Source organism: Chiroxiphia lanceolata, chromosome 5 (assembly GCF_009829145.1).
Source record: "Chiroxiphia lanceolata isolate bChiLan1 chromosome 5, bChiLan1.pri, whole genome shotgun sequence".
NCBI lineage: Eukaryota > Metazoa > Chordata > Aves > Passeriformes > Pipridae > Chiroxiphia > Chiroxiphia lanceolata.
Genome location: NC_045641.1, coordinates 71438218 through 71461243, shown reverse-complemented (window position 1 = coordinate 71461243; position 23026 = coordinate 71438218). Strand labels below are relative to the sequence as shown.

The 23026-nt window shown below is 40.9% G+C and overlaps 1 protein-coding gene across 5 annotated transcripts in view; it reads left to right on the top strand.

Moving 5' to 3' along the window:
- Nucleotides 1–23026, top strand: part of ETV6 (ETS variant transcription factor 6) — a 129944-nt gene that overhangs the window by 60691 nt on the left and 46227 nt on the right. The window lies entirely within an intron of this gene.

The following is a 23026-nucleotide window of genomic DNA, read 5'->3' as shown; positions in this document are numbered from 1 at the left end:
TAAGAGGAAAAAAAGGACCTTTGCTCCATCCCAGTCAAGACTCAATGGAGGGAGGGCGTTGCCAGAGAGCTTAAGCTGTTTTCAATAGGCACAAACCAGTTCATATTATTTCTCTGCTCTGCTCTATCCCAGTCTGTTGAAAAGGGAAGGCTTATTGGTGTCTGTGCCCTAAGGGATGCCTATAGCTGTAAGCTCAGGTGAACTGGGTGAAGAGCTTTGATTAGACTGCTTGGGTTGCTAAACACATTGTACATGAAGATGGAAGATATAATTTCAGATGGCATGGAGTAGGGGGAACAAACAAGGAAGAGTTTCATGTTACCTTTCTTTGTCTCAATTATATTGTCTGTAAACTTGTTGGGTGATCCTACTCACAGTGCCTAGTTCCAAAAAGTGATCTGACATGCACTCATACAAGTGTGCTGTCAACATTTTCTTTTCTCCCTTGAGAGAAAACCTTTATTCCCTGCCTACTATTTGGCTGGCAGTTAAAGCTGTTTTAATTCTTTTCAGAACTCTGCAGAATTGGTGTATTTTACGTGCCTTGTTCTGCCAAGGAGGCCTTATCCCTTTCCATTGCTTAGTGAATTTCTTAAGAATTTTGAAACACTGAAATTTGGCAGAACAGTGCATGGTTTTATAATAAGTATTGTAATTTTGGGAAGTTTTTCTTAAAAATGCATATGATGGACTTTTATGACAGTGAAAGAATTTGAGGTTTTATGTGTATTTTTTAAAGCAAGTTTCTGGCCTGTATAAAGAAAAACTAGAAAATGTGGTTCACATGGCTCAAAAGTCAGATACAAAGGATCCCGAAGAAATGTATGTGTGTAATCATGTTATATGTTTTTGATAGGTTTGGTAGTTTTTACCTTCTCTCTTTTGAAGGCATGTTGCCTCATAAAATTCTTGGGATTGGTAGTTCTGGAGGTGTTCAAGAAATGGGACTCCAGTATTAATTTGGGAAATTATCTCATTAGTAACAATGTATTACTCATATTTTACAAATCTGCAAAATGCAAAGTCTGAAATGTAGAACTTGGCTGTTTGTGATTGATATAACACACCACAGCACATGCCCATGGTGCATGCCAGCACCATGAGGGTAAATCTTACCATGCAATGGCCAGGGTTGTCTTACAGCTGTCCAAGGAGACGAATGCTGCTTAAATGAAAGTTAAGAAGGAACTGTCCTAAGAAGCCTGTACTAGAGACATGCCAGCCCCCAAGCTACAGCATACAAGAGTTCCTCAGAGGAAGAGACTTCTGCTGTATAGTACTAGACTCGCTTCTTCATTCAGGTGTATCATTGGGCTAGACTGGGTTGAAAACTAAAAATGGTTTGTAGCAGAAAAGTCCTCACCATGGCTTGCATTTTGAGGTGCTTGCTTTCCTAAAGAGATGAAAGTTTTGTGGAAATATTCAAATGGCAATACTTAATATGGTTATAAGTAATTCTGGTTTTTAGAAAATGGTTTCCCTAGTCAAGGCGTAGTATAGATCAGCAGAGAACCATATGGAAATATCTTTGTTTTTAATCTATTTTATTAGACACCTGGTAATTTTTACTTGCTATTGCTTGTAGAGGCAGATTTGGAGTTGAGGATGGTCTCTCAGAAATAGCTTCCATGCCAGCTGTTCAGCCTGAAAGAGCTTAGAGGCTGTATTCTTAGCATTTGCCTAACATGTAGGACAGACCTTGGATGGAGCTGTGGTCAGGCTTACTGCTCAGATGGTTTTGTTTTGAGTTGTGAGGCACCCAGAAGTGTACTAGGCAATGTGACTACAAAGGATGGATAAGCACTGGGCTCAGGGCTATTATGCTGTTACCACCTCTTGATAGCATTAAATTAATGATTAAAATCAACATACTGTTAACATAAGTTGCTCTTCTCTTTGCCCCTGCTGATTTATTTTGTTCAGCTAATCTCCACCTAAAGAAATGTCCTTGCATTTTCTATATTGCCTGCCTCCTTCCTAGGCTAAGTTGATGCGTGCTCCTCTGTTTCTGTGCTTGACACAACCTCAACTAGTTGTTCCCCCACAATAGATCATCTTTCTCCCCAAAGAACATGGGACTAATTTCTGTCACCTTTCTGTTCTGAGCAAAAACTAAACAGAATTACTTCCAATCTACTCAGAAATAAAATGTAGGTAACATCTTGCAATGGTGGCAGCTATAGCCACGCCAGGAGGAAATCTGAGTGGGAGCACAATTGATGAGCTGCTTACAGAACAGAACAGTTTCACCAAGGTTTTGTCCGTAATAGAAGTCTGTGTTGTTAATCAGGTGTCACTCCAGTCTCACTGTTCAGCTTCATAGTAGTGAGTTCCAGTAAAATGCAGGTGGGAGGAAACTTAATTTGTACTTTTTTTATTGCTTTGAACACTCACACTGTTTGTTCTTGGCATGATATCAAAACAGTGCTGGAAGGAAATGAGGCAGAAAAGGGACATGAAAATCACAACTGCATGACTGATCTGTAAGAGTATTGTTCCTACTTCCATATGGAAAGCCCAGAGATTCCTAGTAGACATTCTTGCTGGGTTGGCAGAAGGTGGAAATTTTGTATGTCATTTCTGGAAATACTGGGTCAATAGGGATTTCTCTAATCAGCTAAAAACTAGCAGTGATGGAGTTTCAATAAATTGTAGGCAATTATTCCTGTCATAGGAATAGTTCCTACAATGCAGGGTCTTTGAGGACAAAGGAAAGACTGGAGAGGTGAAGTAGGATGTATCTTACTACCTTTACTCTTGCAGGTGATGTTCTAAGGCCTTATCTAGGTTCTAGGACCTCTGTCCTTCCATGTAGCATATATTTCTGCTTGAAATGAGAAAGCTAGGCTATAATACATGTCTTTAGTCCAGAACAGTTCATTTTGTTATATGTTTGTCCGCTTTGGCAGAATTTCTGAGACATCCTTTTGAGACAATTTAAGTCTTGCCCTTAGGAAACTGATGTTCAGCCGCTGTTTTCCTTTTATCAAGCTATGTTTTCATCTTCTGAATTATACTGAGTCAGACCACTCTAAATCTCTGCTTGTGGGGTGCTTATACCAAATATTTGCAGGCATTTCTCCTGCTAAACTGTTAGCTTCTCCTAAAGTGCAGCATGACGTATGTGCAGTGTTTCTGGAAGCTCAGCAGGTTTGGTGTCGCAAAAGTTGGGGAAGGAATATGTGAGCCAAAGATCATTTCAAGGTAGCTGTTCTTAGTATTCTTCTTCTACTACTCTGGCTCACAGGTTGTCAGGACAGTAACTGATATTTTATCCAGCTGGATTTTGTCCTGATCATTTGAAATGCTTCCTTTTTCACCTCAGTATAATTTACAATCACATATCTATTGCAGCAAGAAATGTTAACAGGAAGGAAATGTAAACACTCCAACTGTGTTTTACTTCCTCTAAATATCTATATGTTTGTGTTGATGGAGTTATTCAGTTAAGAATAAAATAAAGCTTTCCAGTCAACCCTAGGAGTTGAGATAGGTTCATCTCTTGGGAATCTGGAGGAAGGGAGAATTATGTGTGCAGCAATGCTAGTTGGTATGTTGCCCAAGCTGTCACTGTGACAGCATTTCAACATGGTAACAGGGACAGTTCTACACCAGCTGCATTTGCTTCCCATGAGAAAGTGGATTGGCATGGAGAACACAGAGAAAGAGAAAACCAGGGACATGACTTTCCTCTCTTGCACAATCCCTATTTAGGGATTTTCAATCACTGTGCCAGATGGTATATGAAAATGTTTAACTTCTTAACTGCTGAAGTATGTAATGATTTTCTCCAGGAAATCCGTCTCTCAGAATTTGAACAAATGTTGCTTAAGGGGAAAAGGTAACGTAACTCCCCATGTAACTCACTTTACTAAAGCATGGATAACATGGTAGGGAAGACCTGAACTAAAATTCAGCATAAGGCACAGATAACATAGGCAAAGTCAAATTTTTCATAGTCTTTAATAATTTGCATTTTTTTCCAGTGATCCTCTTTTAATTTTTTCCAGAGTGGGTTCCAAGCAGTGTCTAACTAGGCAAGGGGTATGGACACTAGGTTTACTTTTGCAATTATCTTTCAAAGCCTTCTTGGAGATAATTTGAAAAACTGCCTGAAAGCCACAAACTAGAATTTGGAAAGGAAATATTTGTCCATTTTACAGAATGTCTTTTCAGTTCAGCAGTTTTGAAACCATAATCACTTGAATTTCCCTTGTCCCTTTTACATGTCAGAGATTCACTTCTGCCTAGCTAGACTAATGTGACCCTAGCTGTCTGGTTTAAATGCTTTTGCAAATGAACAGTTAGCTTTTCTGAAGCAGGTGAAGGGATGCGATATCTCTCTTTACACTGACACTAAATTTGCTTAAATCTGTGAAAAACTGTAAGAGACGCAAAGGGATATTTTTCTTAAGGAAATTTCCTTTCTAAGGAAGTTAGTCATATGAAATAGCTGTTATTATTTTTAAATCCAGTATGGGCTAAGGGACTGCCCTGATTACACATTTCCTGGAAGAGGCCGTTGGTGACGTACCATTGACTAATGAAAATCGACAGTTAGAAGTAGCTCTTTTCTATTAACTGTTTGAAAAGGAAAGAATATTTTAAAAGTACAGGTCATCAACATTTCCTTGTTCTTTCTTTTTTAATCCACCATCAGTGACCATGTGTACATCATTAGCAGCTGCAGATTCATGGTCCTGGTTGGAAAACACTAAACTATTCTGATTTAACAAAATAAGTAAAAACAAAGTCTGCTTGCTGTTATTTGTCATTGATGAGGCTGTGTGGCTTAATGCCACAACTTAAAATGCAGGGAGGAAGAAGAGAAGTACAAACGAGGCACAACAAGCATGACAGTCAGATTTCCCATGAAATTCAGGATGATGCTTTATCTACTGGTGAGCAGCAGCCCACAAAGAGTTCTGTAGTACCTGTCTGGGGGTTAAGGATGGGTTTGTGCATGTATGAGAAATTCAGTTCAGAAAAGAGGAAAGCTGTAGAATTGAACTTCTGTATTTCATTGCTACTAATTCAGGTTTTTCTAGCATATGTTAAACGCCTGTCCAGGAAATCTTGGAGCGGACAAGCAAGAACTTCCAAATACCATTTTAGCTGTTACGTCTAAGACTCTGGGAATTGTGTCGCTTATGCTCAGAAGAGCATGACTTGTGACTGCAGTTTGTTCAACTCAAAATGACCTCTAAGCCTTACTGGAAGTCAACTTAAAAAAAAAAAAATCCAACCACCACAAAACAAAACACAAAAGCATAAAAATCTGCCCCCTCCTACTTCTACCATAAGAGATTTTTTAGTTTTAAAATCATCATCCTGCAACATCTTGTTTTGAGTTTAACCCCAACAATATTAACATGACAGAGTTATGCAAACAAGGAAATTTCCATGGGCTGAATTGCACAATTTCAGAAACAATCTGAGTGATTAAATAAACATGAACGCTGATGCATTAGTATTGAAGGGCTGTGCATGTCTGTAGCTGTTGGAACAGAGAGAATAAATATACCTTTCTTCTTCCCTGTTCATTGACTTAACACACAAGAGGGTATGAATACTATCTGGCTAAGTGTCTGTGTGCAGTGCCAAACCACAGGGGTTGTTTGGAGGGCTGGTGCATGAGATTTACCATTCACTCAAAGAAGTAGCACTAAGAAAAGATTTAAGCAATGCTACTATAGGTGTTAAAGCTATGCAGTGCTTCTTGGTGCGTTACAGATTTTCCATTGTACTTCCATGGGATTCTGTATGGCCTGTGACAACAGCTAGCTAGCTCTGGGATATAATAACTCCACTGCAAATACTTCTGTGAAAGATGCAACACAGGCACCAACCCAGCAATGATACACGTTTCAGCTTTCAGCAATATGCTGTACTTAAATCAACTAACTTTATATTCTTACCTAGAAACCTGAAGCTTGCCCACTAGGCTACATCCTAGGTACACTCCCATAAATGAACTACTAGGCTGTATTGTTTTGCTGCTGTTTCCACTGTATAAATTCACATCAGGCCCTGTTATGCCTGTAAGGGTGGAATACCTTTTTTGTCTTTCAGTACTATAGCTTCCATTATTACAAGGGTGCTTGGCTGTGGTAGTGATGAGACTTATAAAAATTGAGATCATTGGGTGATTAAGGTAAGTAAAAACTCAACACCAATGTCTGCCTTTGGGTGAGTGAAAACCAAAACCAGTAATGGCCATGAACGTATTGATCTGGGATATGTATGGCTGTTGGAGTAGTGAGGTTCTACAAAAGTCATACAGCAGGATTAATGGCTCAAGCAGTCTAAGCAGCTAATAGAGCTGGTACTCTTTTAAACAGGATTGCTGTAGAGAGGATTCAATTTGGCGATACTTTCTGAAGGGTGATCCTGTAACGTCCTAGCTTGCTTGATGGATTTAGGATAAGGTAGTTGGATTCACCCTGGGCAGTGTGCAAGAGAAACAACCAAATTCTTAGGAGGTTCAATAACAACTTTTTCTTGGAAACTTTAGAACATTTCAGTAGAATAAGGTACTCAACTAATTTTAAAACATCCAGACAAAGTAAGCCACTTCTCAAACTTTAACTTATTCAGACACAACAAGGGACTTACTGAAATTTTCTGGTCTGGCTTACAGTATATTATGAGAAGAAGAAGGTAGGAGAAGAAAAAGAGAGAAAGAAAAAGAAAGAAAAGGGAGAGAGAAAGGTAGACAGTCACTACCTAGCATGGTCCCAGCAGCTTCTAAATCCTGGGCAGCGGAGCAAGCTGCTTGGCACACGTGTCACCATCCTTTTACCTGCTCCCATCCGCTGGAGCCCTGCCCCAGGTGTGTGCCTGTGCTTTAGTGTTTCTTGCAGGCATCATGCAGTTGGCTGGTGCCATTTTGGGGCAGGCCATGCAGCCAGCCACCGCCATTCCCATGTGGACCAGAGGCTGACTAAGGAGGCAGGGAGGGGAGCAGTGGCCGTCCTACGTACACAGAGTTTGCCCTGTTCCCCATCCCCCTCCCCCCTCCCGACTTCCCACCTGGTTGTTTTGAGCCAGTTAGACATCCCTTTGGTCTCCTACCAATCCACTTAGAGGTCTCTTCTAAACCAATGCCTTGTGGTCTTAAAGCTCTGTGTGCTGCTTGCACAAATCTGGAGTTCTTGGTGAAGTTTTTTAAGTTTTCCAAGTCAAGATTTATGAGGTTGCCTAAGGTGTGTGCAAAAGCTGAGTTTTATTGACTTTCTTGTGGTTATCACATGCCACAAAACCCCTTGTCCCATGCAGACTGAAGGTGTGTATATTTGTGGAAGAGACTAGAGTTGAGACTGAGATGATGAGAGAGAGAGTTGATATGAGCAAAAGGATTACATGAGGAGTTAGGGAATTATAGAGTAGGTGTTTTTGGTGAAACCAACAGTGAAAACGTAGGCAAGAGACCTTCAATCTGCTCTGTGAAAAAAACCAAACAGGGATCCAGACATAAGCTACCTGCATCAGGACAGAAAAGTGGCATATTTGGCAGCATGCGACTTGCAAATGTGTGCAAAACACATTATTCCAGCAGAAATAGTTGGTTTTCTGAAGTCAGTGAATATAAATGAATCAATACACTCTTACATATTATTGAGTGATAATCAACTGCTAATACTGATCAGCAGAATGACAGGTGTGGTTTCTTTATCTGACCGTCAAACAGAGAGGGTTTGTGTTTCACTTACATGAGTTTGCCCAAGGCTTGCATTACTGGTAAAAACTGTCCCATTTGCTGTATTTAATGATCTACAGGTTATCAAGTCTTCTGCAATCCTTTACTGGCTGTGACACTTTATTGCATGATGCTCCTTACTTTCCCTACCTAGAAGAAGGTCCTTTGCAAGGATAAACACATTAACTCTTAGAAAATATGTCTAAATCTGCTGATGAAAGGTGCTTCTTTCCACTATTCCAGAGTATTAGCAATAATTCTGTGTGAAGAGGATGGAAGAACAGGGAATGTCGGTCAAAAGGCATTGACAGAAGTTTATCTAACGGACCTGCCTTTAGAGTAGAAGAGCTGTGCCCATGTGAGGGAGAGTGACTGAGTGCAGCCTTTGCACTGAGCAACGCAGAGAGAAGCCGGAGCCCCATAATAACCTTGTCCAACCACATCTGTGTTTCCAAAGTCAGCTCTAGATGGATGGCAAGTCTCTAGCATACAAAAATAAATCATAAGAGCACAGAGAGGGAACAAAACAAGATCCAGGGAGATGTTGCCTCAGTTGTAGTTATCAGGACTTTGAGTGTGGCTACATTGTTGTTGACACCTTAATTCTCCTCCATGGACCATTTTGGTCTCTCCCCAAAATGGTGGCAAGAGTCTATGAAGGCTCACAAACATGGGGGGGCTGCATTTTGGAAAATCTTCTGGCACTATTACTGTAAGGAAGACTAGTTGGCTTGTTTTTTCGCTTATGGTGGTGAATGCACATGCTGGGAGCTTTAGGAAGAGTACCTCTGACATTGTTTCTTCTGTGGGATTTTATTTCATATATGAAACAAATGCAGATTTTGTATTTTCCACGGTGTTTCTGTAGTATGAAAGGCAGTATAATTTTAATTAATTTTTAAGAGGCACTGATTTGACTGTGTTTGATGTAAAAGGGGTTTTGGTCTTCTTGATGTCATTTCAGAAGGATAGCAGTTGAACAGATGTGCAGCAGCACAGAACTTGTGCTAAAGGAAAAGAGAATTAAGCTTCAGTATTTGAGACCAGTGGTGATATTTGTCTTATTTTAAAGGCCTTGGCATGTGTTACACTTGTGTAAGAAAAGGGAAGTGCTTCACATTATTGGTGGTTTACTGACTTGGGTGGTTTCTGTCAATCATAGACTTCCAACCATTTACTTTCCAGGGAAATATAAAGATGACTACTAAACATGTAAATATAAAGACATGGCTCTTAAAAGACAGTAGCAATCTTTGAAAAGCATGTTCCTTGACAGTGTCAAAGAGGTGTTCTTGGTGAACACCTGCAACTATAGAGGACTGGGTTAGAAAAGACATAACGTTGTTGCTGGTTGAGAGCTGTCTGATTGTTTCAAGTGAGGCTTAACAGAAAAAGTCCAGTAATGCAGAAAAAATTTCCAGTTTAAGTAGGCCATTTTAAATGGAGAACATAAGCTTCTCATAGTCCAGGTATCTTCAAGAGCATTAGGAAACAAAAAACCATTGTTGCTGGGGTTGGTTCAGAGCCAGTATTTCCAGTCAGTTCTTTCACATGAGGCTCTCTGGTATTCTTAAGGTTAAGGGAAATTAGGAAGTTCAGTGTGACTCTATTACTCCTGTGCCTGTGGTTGTCCTGGACCAGGTTCTGCTTTATCATATTCCACGCTTGTTGTGAGAGAAACAAGGTACTGAAACAGGAATTTTCTTTTCAGAGATAATAAAGAAGATAGATGGGGAAACCTTAGGCTGCACTGTAGGAATTGCTCCAGTGAGGTGATCCATATCCTCTGACTCTAAGCTTCTTGTGCAGCCACAGACAGAGATATTGAACAACTTCAGCTGTATAAGGTCTGGTTGCAATACCTAAGCTGCTTTAACAATTTTCTTCTCTCTCCTCCGATACTCTCAAACACACCAGAATTCAGATGTTTCAAAGATGGGGTTCATTATACCATAGACCTCCTATATGTTGTGGTTTGGGGTTTTTTAAACTTTTTTTATTCTGTCCTTCTTATTGGAATAGGCTTTCTTTGCACAGCACCACACCATCTTCACTTCTCCAGAACCCACAACTATAAAAACCATGTAGCATACATCACAGACCCACTAAACACCATTTTTTGTTCAGTCATGGATCAGTCTTAAGGGCAAAAATGGGGGAGAGAGGCCAGTGAGAAAGGAGAACAAGCTGGCTCAGGGGAACATTAATAGATTTGGTTTGACTCCAAATCATTCTAGCAGTGATGGTAAATAAACACTTGGTGATGATTCAGTGTTTTCTGTTAAATGAACGGGTGGTATCTGTCCTGTCCTCAGTGAAGAACTGATCGTGCACATCCATCCCATATCACTAAACCAGCTGCAGGTGCATCTGTGAGCTCAGGGCTAATCTGCCAGGCCTGGAGGAATCAGAGAGCAAAACATTCTCAAAGCTCAAGACAGCCTCTCTGTCTCAGGGTTATCCCATGGCTGAGGTGAAGTCATGTAAACTTGCTCTTCTCTAGTCTACATGGTAGTGACTTTGTTGTTGGTTGGTACTTTATGCTCTCCTGAGCACTGACTTCCCTCCTGATATAGAAGTGTTATGGAAAGTGATAGAGAAAACTTAACTGGGTAGTACAGCATCAGAAGGGGGAGGGAAGCCAAAAAAAAATGCCCTTGTCAGCTGAACAAATTAAAAATTAAAAAACTCAGCATTTTGTCAGTCACTTCACCTCCCAGCATTTCCTTCACAGTTAGGGCTTTAATCATCAGTAAAACAATAATGACAAAACATGTACAAGGATTCCAACCATCAACCATCATAATTCTCTTCAACACAGCAAGATGCCCTTCAGCAAATAACCATTAAGAGATTAAGTCTCTTTTATGAATAAATTGTTCGGTATGCTGAAGGCAATTTGTTGGACCTACTTTCACAGGCTTAAGGAGTCAAAGAGCTTGACAACATGCTAATTGTCCATACCTGGCACAGAGGCAATATTAAAGCCTTGGTAGTATTACATGCCATTGACAAAAGTAGCATCCACTGGAGATTATTTGCTAATGTAGTCCTTGGTTTGGCTGCTAATAAATGCAAGTGTATATTGTGATGATGCTTCATATCAAGATCCTCAAATACCATTTTTGCTGAGGGTCTTTCAAAACCTTTACAGTCCCCCAGAGGAACATGGTATTGATGCTATTAGAGTTGTCCATTTTTGGAGAAGGGAAAATGGAGGGTCCAGTTTTGCCAAATCCAGTAAACTGGGGTAATGTAGTGCTCCTGCTGAAAAATGCCAGTCCTGCCCTTCTGTTGCTCTGGCTGTTATTCTCACCTGCATGCTGGCTGCTGGCAAAATCTCTTTTACCACTGTTCAAATATTCAGACTGAGAAATTCCTCTGGATTAAAACTAATGTTAGGAGAAAATAGATGGGGTTTGGTTCTTTTACCTTGATCAGACTGTTTGTACAGCTACTTGAACACTAACAAGTTTCAGGTAGCTGTATGAAAACTGGAACGTGAGATGGGTGTAGGTAGGATTTATTTATTGTGGCAGTGCCACTTTAAACCAACTTAGAGTACTCATAAAACTGTGGCCTGAGGTACAGGTAAATAACCTTTTGAAGTGCTTGTTCACGTCACTCTCGTGGGCTTCCCCCAGTCACCTTTACTACAGTAAGCTAACATGCACGGGGTGCCAGTCAAATTGAGTCTTTTGCTGGTGCATCTGAAGTGTAGCCAACCTGGCCTGGCCCACATTGGCTGCAGATGAAGTGGTGGGTGCAGAGCAGAGATGGAATCAACAGTGCAAGATGCAGAATCCAGTAATCCTCGTCTGTGTTCTCCAAAGCAGTGAAAAAGCACACTTCCTTATAATAGTACTTGATTGGTCGTGATGTTTTTTCCTTTTTTTCTAATGGTTGATTTACAAGCATGAAACCTCTACTCCTCAAATGTAAGATCAGCCAGTGAAAAAAAGGACAAGGAAGTGATATTTCCTGGCAAGGCATGATTTTTCAGCTTTAGAAGGATGTATGGGGCAGAGAGAAGTCCTGTAAACACATTCAGATGTGCCAAAGCTCCCTCAGTTTTTGCCTTAACCTAAATCTCACAGAACACACTGACTTGTGGTTCATTGTCTTCTCATAAGAACTTGGTATTAACTTGTAAACTCCATATACACACAAAGAAGAAAAAGAGAGAACAAGTGAGGCTGTATCACCTCTCTTAAGAAAACCCCGAGTCTTCATTATTTCCTCTCCCTGCTGTCTAAAATACTTTTAATCTGAAACTTGTGGAAGCTGAGATCATGCCAAGGAAAATTAGAACAAACATGACTGGACGAGGTCCCTTGAGAAGGTGTCTTAATCACCTGCTGCTGTGTGACTTCAAAAGCCTTCCACCTCTCCTCTGCAGCTGAAAAGGTATCACTTGGAAGAAGGGTGATGGAGATCAATAGCAGTCAAGTGGTAATAAACTGTGTGTCAGTGATTTGCTCTACAAAGTAACAGTCCAGCATCTGCCTTTTTTTTTTTTTTTAAGTATACTGCAGGAAAACAACTGCTACATTGCTTAAAACATGCAAGGTCTTTATTTTATTGCATTATAAAAGCACTGATTGGTTTGTGTATGAATAGTTTGTGTATGGGTGTATAAAGTTCATCACTTTACAGTCAACCTTACCCAAGCTTCTGCCACGTAAATGATGAGCATTATGGTTTTTAACTGCAGAGCTGACCCCTGTGCTTTGTATACTGAAGGTTCTGGCTTTTACCCTGCATATACTATGAGGGAGACTGCACACCTCCTTTACTAAGTGTGATTTATGGCCAGTTTTTTATTTAGATTAGAGTAACAACTTTTAGCAAACAGAGAATAGATAGCCGACTTTGAGATTACAAGGAAATTGTTTCCAAGTGATGTCCATCAGTGCAACTCATCTGTTGGAAGAGCCAGGCCCAGGAGAGGCTAGAGCATGTAGATGTTTCTCCTAAGCCCACCTAGAACTGTGGGAAGGCCACTGCACTGAGCTTAGATATTGCTGTGGTTAGGATGGTGTCAGGGGATGAAAGAGTTGGGCAGGGAGAGCTGATGGTACTGGGCTTCTGCAGCCACCTGCTATTCATCCAGGGTTTAGTGAAGGCCCCTGTTTGTCACTGTCTGGAGTGCAGGTTAGCTGTCTCAACTCACCTTTCTGTCCTCTCCTGCTCCCTTAGTCTGAAACACATCCAAGTCCTTAGCAAAATGCTGTTAAAAGCAGAGGGGAAAAATCTGTAGTATTTTCCTCCTACCAGGCCATCTTCCTGGTGTTTTTCTTAGGTGGGCACATTTTGGTGTTTGCAGACTGTAATCTCCTAGGTTTTGCTGTGCCCCACTCTGAGAGAGCTTCTTACAGCAGGACCTAATACATTCATGTGCTCCGTTTACACCTGGGTGGGCTGATTGAATTAATTAGGTCATTCAGTGTGTGTGTGTATACATCTGCTTTATCAGCTGCTGGTGATTTGCAGAAATTTGTTGCTGCCTACCATGGATTTTAAAAGATGGATCTTGAACAAATAGCCAGTCAGCATCATGGCTACCTGGTGTATTCCTTCTTCACTATGTACTATGTCTGCTTCAGAAACTACAGTCAACCCTGTGCTACTTTGCACTAGATTTCTCTTTCTTTCTCTACGTTTATTTGCAGATGGGTGTGTTTAAACATGTGTTTAAATTTCAGTGCTTTTATGTCTCACTGTCTGAGAATGAGAGAGGAAGATAGGGAGCTGCCAGTGAGGAAATTGTGTCTGAAAACTGGAAGAATGGAAATAGTGAGAAGTCAGGCACATTTTTAGAGAGGTGTAATGGGGGAAACAAAATCCTAATACACATCGAAATGTCCCTAAAAGTCTTGGAACTCCAAGTGGAAACTAACTCCAGGTACTTGCACATGTACAAACAACCTGAGTATCAAATTCCAAGTTCTCTATGGATTGTACAGTGCCCACAGCAGATTTTTCAAAATGTGTAAGAGTAATGACTTTTACTGGACAGGGTGTAACATTGGCACTTACAATATAACAAATTGTCTGGTCCAGAGAGCAAAATATTCCAGGAAATGGTGCAATTGTATACTCATAATAAATAGATCACTAAAGCTTTTGTGGCATAATTAGATGTTCGGGGCAAAAAGTAAACACTAAGCTCACTATTATTGTTGAACTGGCAGTCATGGGTGTCATAGTCTAATTTACATTGTAGAACAGTTCTCTGTCACACTGCCTTGGAAATGGGAAACATCTTTTGTAATACCTGCTGTTTTAACTGACACTTCTTCTTACTACCTTAAAGACTTAAGGAAAAGTTTTGGCTCTGAACTTGCATGTTTGAACTCTGATGATCTTCACTGACCTGATCTAATGTTTGATATTAGGATGTAACATTTCTGTTGGTGGTATAGAAACATATTTTTTCTGCCTTAGTCTCCCAGATATGCCAACAGCATCCTGGAATGGCATTAGGCAGAGCCTTGCCAGCAGGTAGAGAGAGGGTATCCTTCCCTTCTGCTCAGCCCTATGAGTCTCTATCAGCAGTGCTTTGTCCAGTCCTGGTCTCCTCAGTATGTCTGAGAGATGGACAGACTGGAGGAAGTCCAGTGAAGTGCCATGTAGTTTATTAAGGGTCTGGAGCATCTAACATGAAAGGAGAGGCTGAGAGAGCTGCAGCTGTTCAGCCTCAAGAAGAGCGTGTTTGTAGGTGTCTTGTCAGTATGTATAAATATGTAAATATTTGATGGAAAAGTAAAGAAGAGTCAATGGGCACAAACTGAAATACAAAATATTCCATTTTCACATAAGAAATAATTCTTTACTGGGAGGATGATCAAATACTGCAGCAACCTACCCAGAAAGGTTCTGGAGCTCTTGTTTTTGGAGATACTCAAAACCCAACTGGATGTGATCCTGAGCAACTTGCTCTGGTTGACCCTGTTTTGACTCAGGAGGGATCTCTTAAGATGTCTTCCAGCCTGAACTATTCTGTGATTCTGTGCCATATGCAGGCTGACAAAGCCCAGGAAAAGCCTATAGGAAAGAACCTCAGGCTACTATTGACTGTTATCCTTAGTCTGCTGTTAGGATAAAATAAACCTGGCAAAGCGAGCTGATCCAGGGAGAAGAGGACTGAATGGAACTGTAGTTGCTAACAGGTTCAGAACAGTTTAGAATCATAAGCATTCACTAAATTATTTGAAAACCTCATTTACGAGATATCATCTATTCCCTTTATTTTCACTGAAGTTCATTCAAAACTTCTGACTTTTAGATGGGATAGTAAGCTCTAACTCTCCTTTCAAGAAGTGTCAAATTAGGACTTAGAGGATAGTGAGTTGCATTTACAGAGAGATTTAGGATCCCAGAATAATTCATGTTAGAAGGGACCTTAAGAGGTCTCCACTCCAACCTTTTGCTAAAAGCAGGGTCAGCTGTGAGGGGAGACGAAGTGCCTCAGTGCTTTATCAAGTTGAGTCTTTTAAACCTCTGAAGATGAAGATTGCACAACATCTCAGGGCAACCTGTCCCACTGCTTGACTGTCCTCATATTGAAAAAGATTCTCCTGTCTGAATCTTTTGCTCTTCAACTTTCTTGTTTTTAGGTGAATGAAGGTAACAATAGGTGCTTTTTGGGCTTTTCCAGGGGTATATATGCAATCTAGATCTCTTACTCTCTTGAGCACTTCTAGAAGTCCCCCAGGGCCCTTATTTTATTTTGAAGTGTGGAATGGCATCTGAAAAATCTTACCCAGTGTCTCCTGGGCTTCATAACTTAAAGAATTTGGAAGACTGAAACTGAAATATCTTCCCTTTCCAAAATACTGATTTTATTATGTTTATGTGGTGGTTTGAAAAACCTTTTCTCTGAGGTAGTAATGGTTTGCCCCACTGATAATACTGGACCAATCAGTAGTCCATGTGCACCCTACGGAAATTACATGCCCACAGAAACGGAAGAGAAGGTGGTGAAGATAGTTTAGAAGGGGGGTAGCCATTATCTGAGCCACAAGGAGGCAGGAGGCCAGTGAGCCCCTCTGGGGGCCAAGGGCCCCCAGCCCCCAGCCAAGGCTACGGGAGACCCGGTATAGTGTCAAAGCTGGACCGGGTCCCATAATCAAGAGCTGGAAAAGTTTCCTTACTGTCAGCAGCAGCAGAAGACACTGAAAGTGGCAGCGGAGCAGTCCTGAACAGAGACAGTGATGGCTGAAAGCCAAAAGATAGCCAGTAGCAACGAGATAACGTGAAGCCGGCTGAAGGACACAGAGATGTTCCTGCAGAAGGGAGAGCTGGCAACAAAACAGAGGTAAACTCAACAGAGCTGGTTTGGGGTAAGACTGTATTATCTTCCCAAAAACCAGAGACTCTCTGAAGAGGAGGGGTGGACTTCCAAACCCTTAGGGAGTCCCAAAATGCAGCAGCAGCTAGAGAGAAGGAGAAAGGAGCTGAAAACTTGGAGTTGTCCTGAGAGCTGAGCCAGGACGGAATGCGGAGGAGGTGGCTGTGCCCTCTGCTGCTGCTGTTGCTGTTTCTATCAAGCTGTCGAGCTGAGACAGAACAAAAGAGCATTGGTAAGACTGAACTGAAAACTGCCTTCAATGTTCTAACGCAAGAGGAGTGAAGATCTACAAGGAAATCCCCCGAAGACTCGGGCTCGGGGTTGAAATTTCCACAAAGAATAAAAATCCTGACTGCCATACTTAAATCTGCTGCCTCAGGAAAATGAAGGACACTAACCAGTGCCACAAAAAACTGAAATGAAGGAACCATGGCCTGAGAAGTGACAGAAAGACTTTTCTCTTTTCTTCTTGGACTTTCATTGAAGAAGAGGAGAAATTTAATTTAATGTAAATATATATATGGGTGTAAATAAACCTTTGTAAATATTTTCCCCTTCCCCCCAATAACGAATGGTTATGTTTTGTCTGAAAACTCTCCACATGAGGTGAAAAAGATATCAAGTCCATACCATCACTAAACCCTCTCACAGGGGCAAACTGTGGGAGGGGGGCTTGAACTTAAAAATTAGATTCTTGGGAGTTTCAAACCACCAGTTTATGAGTAATGATTTAGGATTTGGAGAGTCTCTGATTTACAAGAGGGTGTGTTTGGTGAAATATAACTAAAGCATTTATTTTTAAGCATTTCCTTCCTTTAACTTTCTTCATAATGATGTGGTAAGGTCAGCACTAGAGCCATAATTACATGAAGTTTGCAGAGAAAGGAAAGATCCAGAATTCATTTCATACCACCTAGCACATTTCCAAGGAAATGCCTCAGTAAATTGTTTTAAAAAGGCAAAGAAAACTTACGTATGGAATCTTAAAAAACATTACATCTGTGTATCAATCAGGCTTTATTTCTGAATAACATTTAAGGTAGAAAACGTCACAAGTCAGCTCCAGCAGTGTATATTTTCTCCAGTAGCATATATTTTCATGTGTGACAGGAGCTAATTTGGTCGTACTTGTTACTCTACCATAACTACCTTTTTTTTTTTCTTTGTGGCAGTGTTTGCTTTCGCTCTGTCAGTTTCTTGTTGTTCCTAATAACAGCCACTTGCCAAAACAAATGTATGTGAGTGATAAAAGCCAAGAGGAGTGTCTGTTGGACCACAGGAAATTTCCTGTGCAGGAAGAGATCTTAGAACTTCCTGTGGAGCAGAGCATTGTGGGTCTCTTGGCAGAAGTCCCTTTACCACAGCTGCAGTTAACCAGAAGAGGCTGGAAAATAGTCAGCACTGCCTTTTGCAGTCAAATAATTAAAGAGAAGAGCCTGAACTAGACACTTAAAAAATCCACAGCATAAGCTGTGATAAATCAGAGTGGGTTTGCAGATGATTGCTCTCAAAAACAAAGAAAATATGAATGGTACAGAATTTCAGGCCATCTCTGCTCATACTTCTGTGCTTCGTGCCCACCTCATAGACTAACTTGGTGTACGTGGGAGTATCCCAAAGTTTGATGATGCTAGAAGGAGACCTCTTCAAGCTTCATACCCTGTGCCTGATAATGAAATGTGTGGTTTGTACTTGCACCTTGTACACCACTGTAGACTTGTACCATGCAGGATTTATGAGACATTGCTAGTCAGCCTGTACTCTCCAGCAGGGTTTTCCTGTGTCAGTACTGTCACTGCCTGAGGCTTCCGGGTAGGTACTTCCCAGGCAAATCTTTAGGCAAGCCATATGTGCATGATGCCAGAAGGTTGTGTCACCTGCCAGATTTCCAGCATGGAAGACCCTTCTTTTTGAGTCATCTTTATTTTTACTTATAGCAGGCGTGCATCTCTTTCCCCAGCTCTCTGAAACAGCATTTGCAGGGGTCAGGGGAACTGATTCTGAAGAGAGGAATGAGGAGACAAAAAATTAGGAGGGGCACAGGACGCTGACATAAAATGCTATAGTAAAAAGGAAGGAAAGAGACAACTGGATAATAGGAGGAAATCGGTGTAGTTCAAAGGGCAGAAGGAGTAGGGGGCAGAAATAAAAAGACCGTGGGGGCCATGGTGGACTTCTAGGAGTGCTCAAGAGAGTAAGAGGTATAGATTGCATATATACCCCTGAAAAATCCAAGAGCACAGATTTTATAAACAGGGAAACTGGATAGTCTGGAGACAAATGTATTTTTTCTAACAGTATGTACAGAGCATGATTAGATCCTACACAAGAGGGAATTTGTGAGCCAGGGCGTGTCAAACCCATTATTAGGTAATGGCAAAGTGAGCTTGATAGGGACACTTGGCAGTTCATCCCAGACTGCAGTCTCAGCTTATTCTGTGATGACAGTCATATGCCCTGCACCTGTAGCCAGTCCTTGACCTTGCTAGAGGAGGCACCACAGAAAATGCCATTGAAATGGTGCTTGAGGTGGTTGTCTGTGCTCTCTGCAGCCCTCTGTTAAATGTGGCATTAAGGCTGTTGACTATCTTCAGAGAAGCCAAATAGAAACAGACTGTAACATTTGAACTTCAGCCTTGTGAGCCAAACTTCAGTATATAATGGTTATGTATATCGTCACTTGTTATTTCTTCGCCTCTCAGGTAGCGTGGTTCTCCTCACAGAGTTTGGGTCCTGTGACCTAATGCCCTTGCCTTTGCTGCTTCAGCATTTGGGGTTTTTTTCTTACAGCTGTTCACTTTTCTTTCGTACCAAGGAACTCTTTCTTTGCTCACTAAGTGCTTCCCCACAGGAAATTTCCTGTGATGGAAAACTCTGGGGAAGCTTCCTGTCAGAGGAGAGGCTGCAGGGGGCAGATAACGAAGACATTGGAGCCTGTAAACCGCAGCAGCTGAGGAAGCATTGTCACCTGGCACTTTCTACCATAGGAGATTGGGCAGCAGGAAGAGTCAACCACTGTCTTGAGTGATCTGGGGTTGATAGAACAGGGGAACTACTCCCCTCATATACAATGTTGTGATGCTACTGCTTCTTTCTGACCCTATTGACATCTCCTCTGTCAAGATCAGTGTAGGACTTCAGAATCGTCAATCTGTCAGCCCAGAGGTGTACCTGCCCCATGAACCATACTTTGAGCTTCCCTCTCACTAAGCTACCCCCTCTGCTCTTCTAGTCTCTACAGTGTCCTGTTCAAATCTTCAAATTTTTCCCTCTGCCCCTAAAATATGTCAGCATTCCATGCTGTCTGCTGAATTCATCTGTGCCATACAATGATTTCTACAATTCCTCACACAAAGGTTACTCATTACTGGTAACATTCCTTAAGCCTCCTTGTTGGTAGTATTCTTCTTCATTTGTGATCTGTTGCCTAAATATTGCCTACACAATAGGGTTTTTTGCTTACATTAATTCTTCTGTATGTTGATTTATCCCAGGAACCTATGGCAATTTTTTGCCAAAAGATGGAAAAAAGAACAGTCTTACAGACATTTTGACCTTAATGTTCTTGTTTCTCTTCAGAGCTTAGCCTCTTGAATCTAGTGAAGGCATTTCATTTGCTTCATTTCTTTTCTGTTTGTCTTATTTTAAAAATTCAGGTTAAGATCAAATTAAATTGAACTATGAAGTCCTGAAGGAATCTCTTTTGGTCCGCTCCCCCTAGACTAGGAAAAGCAGATGTCTTAAGCTTTTAGTTTTCAATACGGCATAATTTCAATATAACCTTCATTCAGCCTGTTCAAACTGTTCAGCTGTTGGGGTTTGATTAATGGAATTGACTCACAAATGTGTGCAGGCTGGCCAGCTGGTCCAGCCAGCCAGTCTTTGGGTTGGTGAGATTGGCCGGCTGGCTGTCATTTCTTGGCTAACAGGGGACCCCAAAATTGCAAATGCTGCTTCTCAGCTATGGGGGAGACAGGAATGAGGCACTGCTGGGTCTCAGGTCTCCAGAGAGAGAAGCAAAGAAACAGCTTCAGCAGTTTCTTTCATGGTCAGCAGTCCCTATGTTATGTTTCTGGGAAAAATGTCAGGCTTCTTTTCTGGGATAAGTGGTTGAACCACTTGTTTATCAGGCTTCCAACCACTTCCCAGTATAAGAACTTGTGTTCGATAGTTTGTCTATTTTTTAACTGCTGTGGCTGGTAATTTCTTTGCCAGGACAGACACCAATACATGGGTGTTGAACTCTCAAGAAGTCTAGTGCCCTAAGGTCTGGAACAGACTTGAAGGAAGAGAAGTAATCTCTCCTGTGTTCTCAGTACTGCACTGCTGGGCTGTGTGGATAGGAGAGAAGTCTAACTTGGGGTGGGGTAGGAGGAAGAGTCTGGAGCTAGGAGGCTGGTCAGGGAGATTGGCATTGCACACTGGCATAATTACAATTCAAGAGAGAGGGATGTGAAGTTGAGCTAGAAGGACAGATTTCTTAGTCTAGCCTTCACTCTGCTGTCATGTACATAGCTGCTGCTGCACAACTTGCTGGAAAAATGAATCAGGGTTATGGCAGGGTGTCTCAAGCCCTCCTGACAGTGTTGGTTCCTATAAAAATTGATGATATAGTCCTGTTGCTCCCACTTGTCCCTTTAGTGAAAAAGTGGCAAAGGTCTGTGGGTTGGATCTAAAAGTGCTAACCCTCCTCCTGCTGACCCATGCAGTTTTCATTATGATGCCATGATGGAATTTCTGAGAGTTTTTTTCACCATTACTGATACTTAAAAAAAACAGAGAAAAAGTTACACTCGGTGTATTTATTCTGCATTATAGCTACTAAGGTTTTAAAGATGAGGAAATATCAGAATTAACATTGCTGGTGTGTACATTGATCCTTCAGTTACATGGACTTTGCATATGCATCAAGCACATGCAGCAAAGTGTGGACTCTAGGGGATGCATTAATAACTTTACTAAGTACTGATAAAGAGGAAAAGGGGTGAACCTCAGTCAGGAGAGAGTATAATTGCAGGAGAAAGTTGTTAAATCTACAGGGACTCTTGATCTGCTCACTGATATCTAAGCATGAGCTGTGTTTTTGCAGCTCGTACGTTGTCCAGTAACCACATCAGCTTTGGTAACTACAACTGCACTGTAATGATTGTCTTGAAGAATGGGAGAGTTTCTTCCTGTCTGCCTTCAGTACACGCAAGTGGTTTGTACCAAATCACAGAGGAGGCCTGCAGCTAAACTTGGGTTTTCCTGGTTCCTTGACTGGTGTCTTCCTTGCTAGAAGCTTCTTCCTTTTCAACATGGAGACCTACTTTCTGTTTCATTCATATTTAATATCTCTGTGGCAAATAACTTAGCTGTTTACATGGGGTGGTACGGAAGTATTTATTATATTTTTAGCAGTCTGTAATGTAATTTACCAGATGAAAAAAATGAGAGGGAGAGCCAGCAGACATCCAATACGTGCTTTGCAGGCTGGAGCTGGAAGATTGGGAAGCTCAACTGAGACAATGCAAAGGTTGCTAAACTGAAACACATACTATCAAGCTGGAAATGCATTCATGAGCAGACCTGTGGTTAATGTCATTCAAATCATGAGTAAACTCTTCCACGGAGTAGTAAGCTTTGGGTTAAATCCCTTTTAGGTCCAAAGATGTTTTGTTCAGAGATCTGCATAGGAGGGTATGTGCTTGTAAAGTGTTTACCATGCTGTGGAGATAGACATAACTTTCACATGTGCTTGGACAAACTGACTAAGTAAGCTATGGTTAGTCAAGGATAAAGCACTGTATTTTTCATTCAAAAAAATGTAGTTTCATTTTAATAATCTATAATGCTAATAATGCACTAGGAAATTTGTGATATATTGTGTAAACATAGTAAAGTATTGGGAAAAATCAAGTTCACTAGAGATTGGCTATTAAATATTTTCGGTGAAGTGAAACAGCTCAAGGCTGCCAAAAATGACCCAACTGGCAGATTAATAAACTGAGGATTCACACTCTTAATTTGTAAATATAGATAGTAAAGCTCAGAAGTGGAGTCATTAATAGACCTTATCTGTCAGTAGAAGTAGTGTCTTTAAAACAAATTCTTCTAAGAGGTCAACAATGTAACATTTGTACTGTTATTCCAAAATATTCTCAGCTGGAAAAAAAGAGCTTTTAGAACTGGTTATCAAACTGATTCTCCTAACAATTATGGAAAATTTTGCTTGCCCCAAAATCTGTCTTACCCCAAAACTCAAAGTAGACCTTACAATAGGTGTTATGAAACCGAAGCACCAAAGAGAGGTTGTATCTTGACTGATAGATCAATGCCAACATTGAAATATTCCAAATTTCTTCAGTTTTATTTTTTCAGTGGATCTGATTTTGCATATTCAAACTTTGTTAGAGACTCACCATTCTCCTGAGTATTGTGAACTCTCATTTTTTCTTTTTCCCACAACCAAAATGCTGCCTCCTATAGCAAAATCCATAGTGTTACCCTATCATTTCTGTTTTGTTTAGCTGGGGATTTGGGAAAAAAAACCAATCAAATACATCCTCTTAATAGATCTGCATAGAGATTCCAATCCAGGGAAACTCTCTGGACAAAAATAGCATTTTTCTTGTGCATTGCCAAGCACACTGAGGTCCTGGTTTATGATTTCAACTGAAACAGTACAATTATTCAGAGTAGTAATGTAGGCCTACCAAATTGAATGATGAAGATCATTTGATTTCAACTTGGAGAGCATGTCCTGGCCCTTCCCATGGACCAGGGCCTTATTTTATGAGCTGCTGTAGTTAAGGAAATAACTGTGTTCTGTCTTTCTGTACAAACAGGGCATCAGACCCACTGGTTTAAAGATACTAGGTATTTTTAAGCTGCCATGAAAAACAAGGCAAGGGTTTGTGTTGTTAGGAAGAACTTCAAAATGTGTCCAAATTTCAGCATAATCCTTTTCAGAGTAATAAATTTGGAATTGAGGA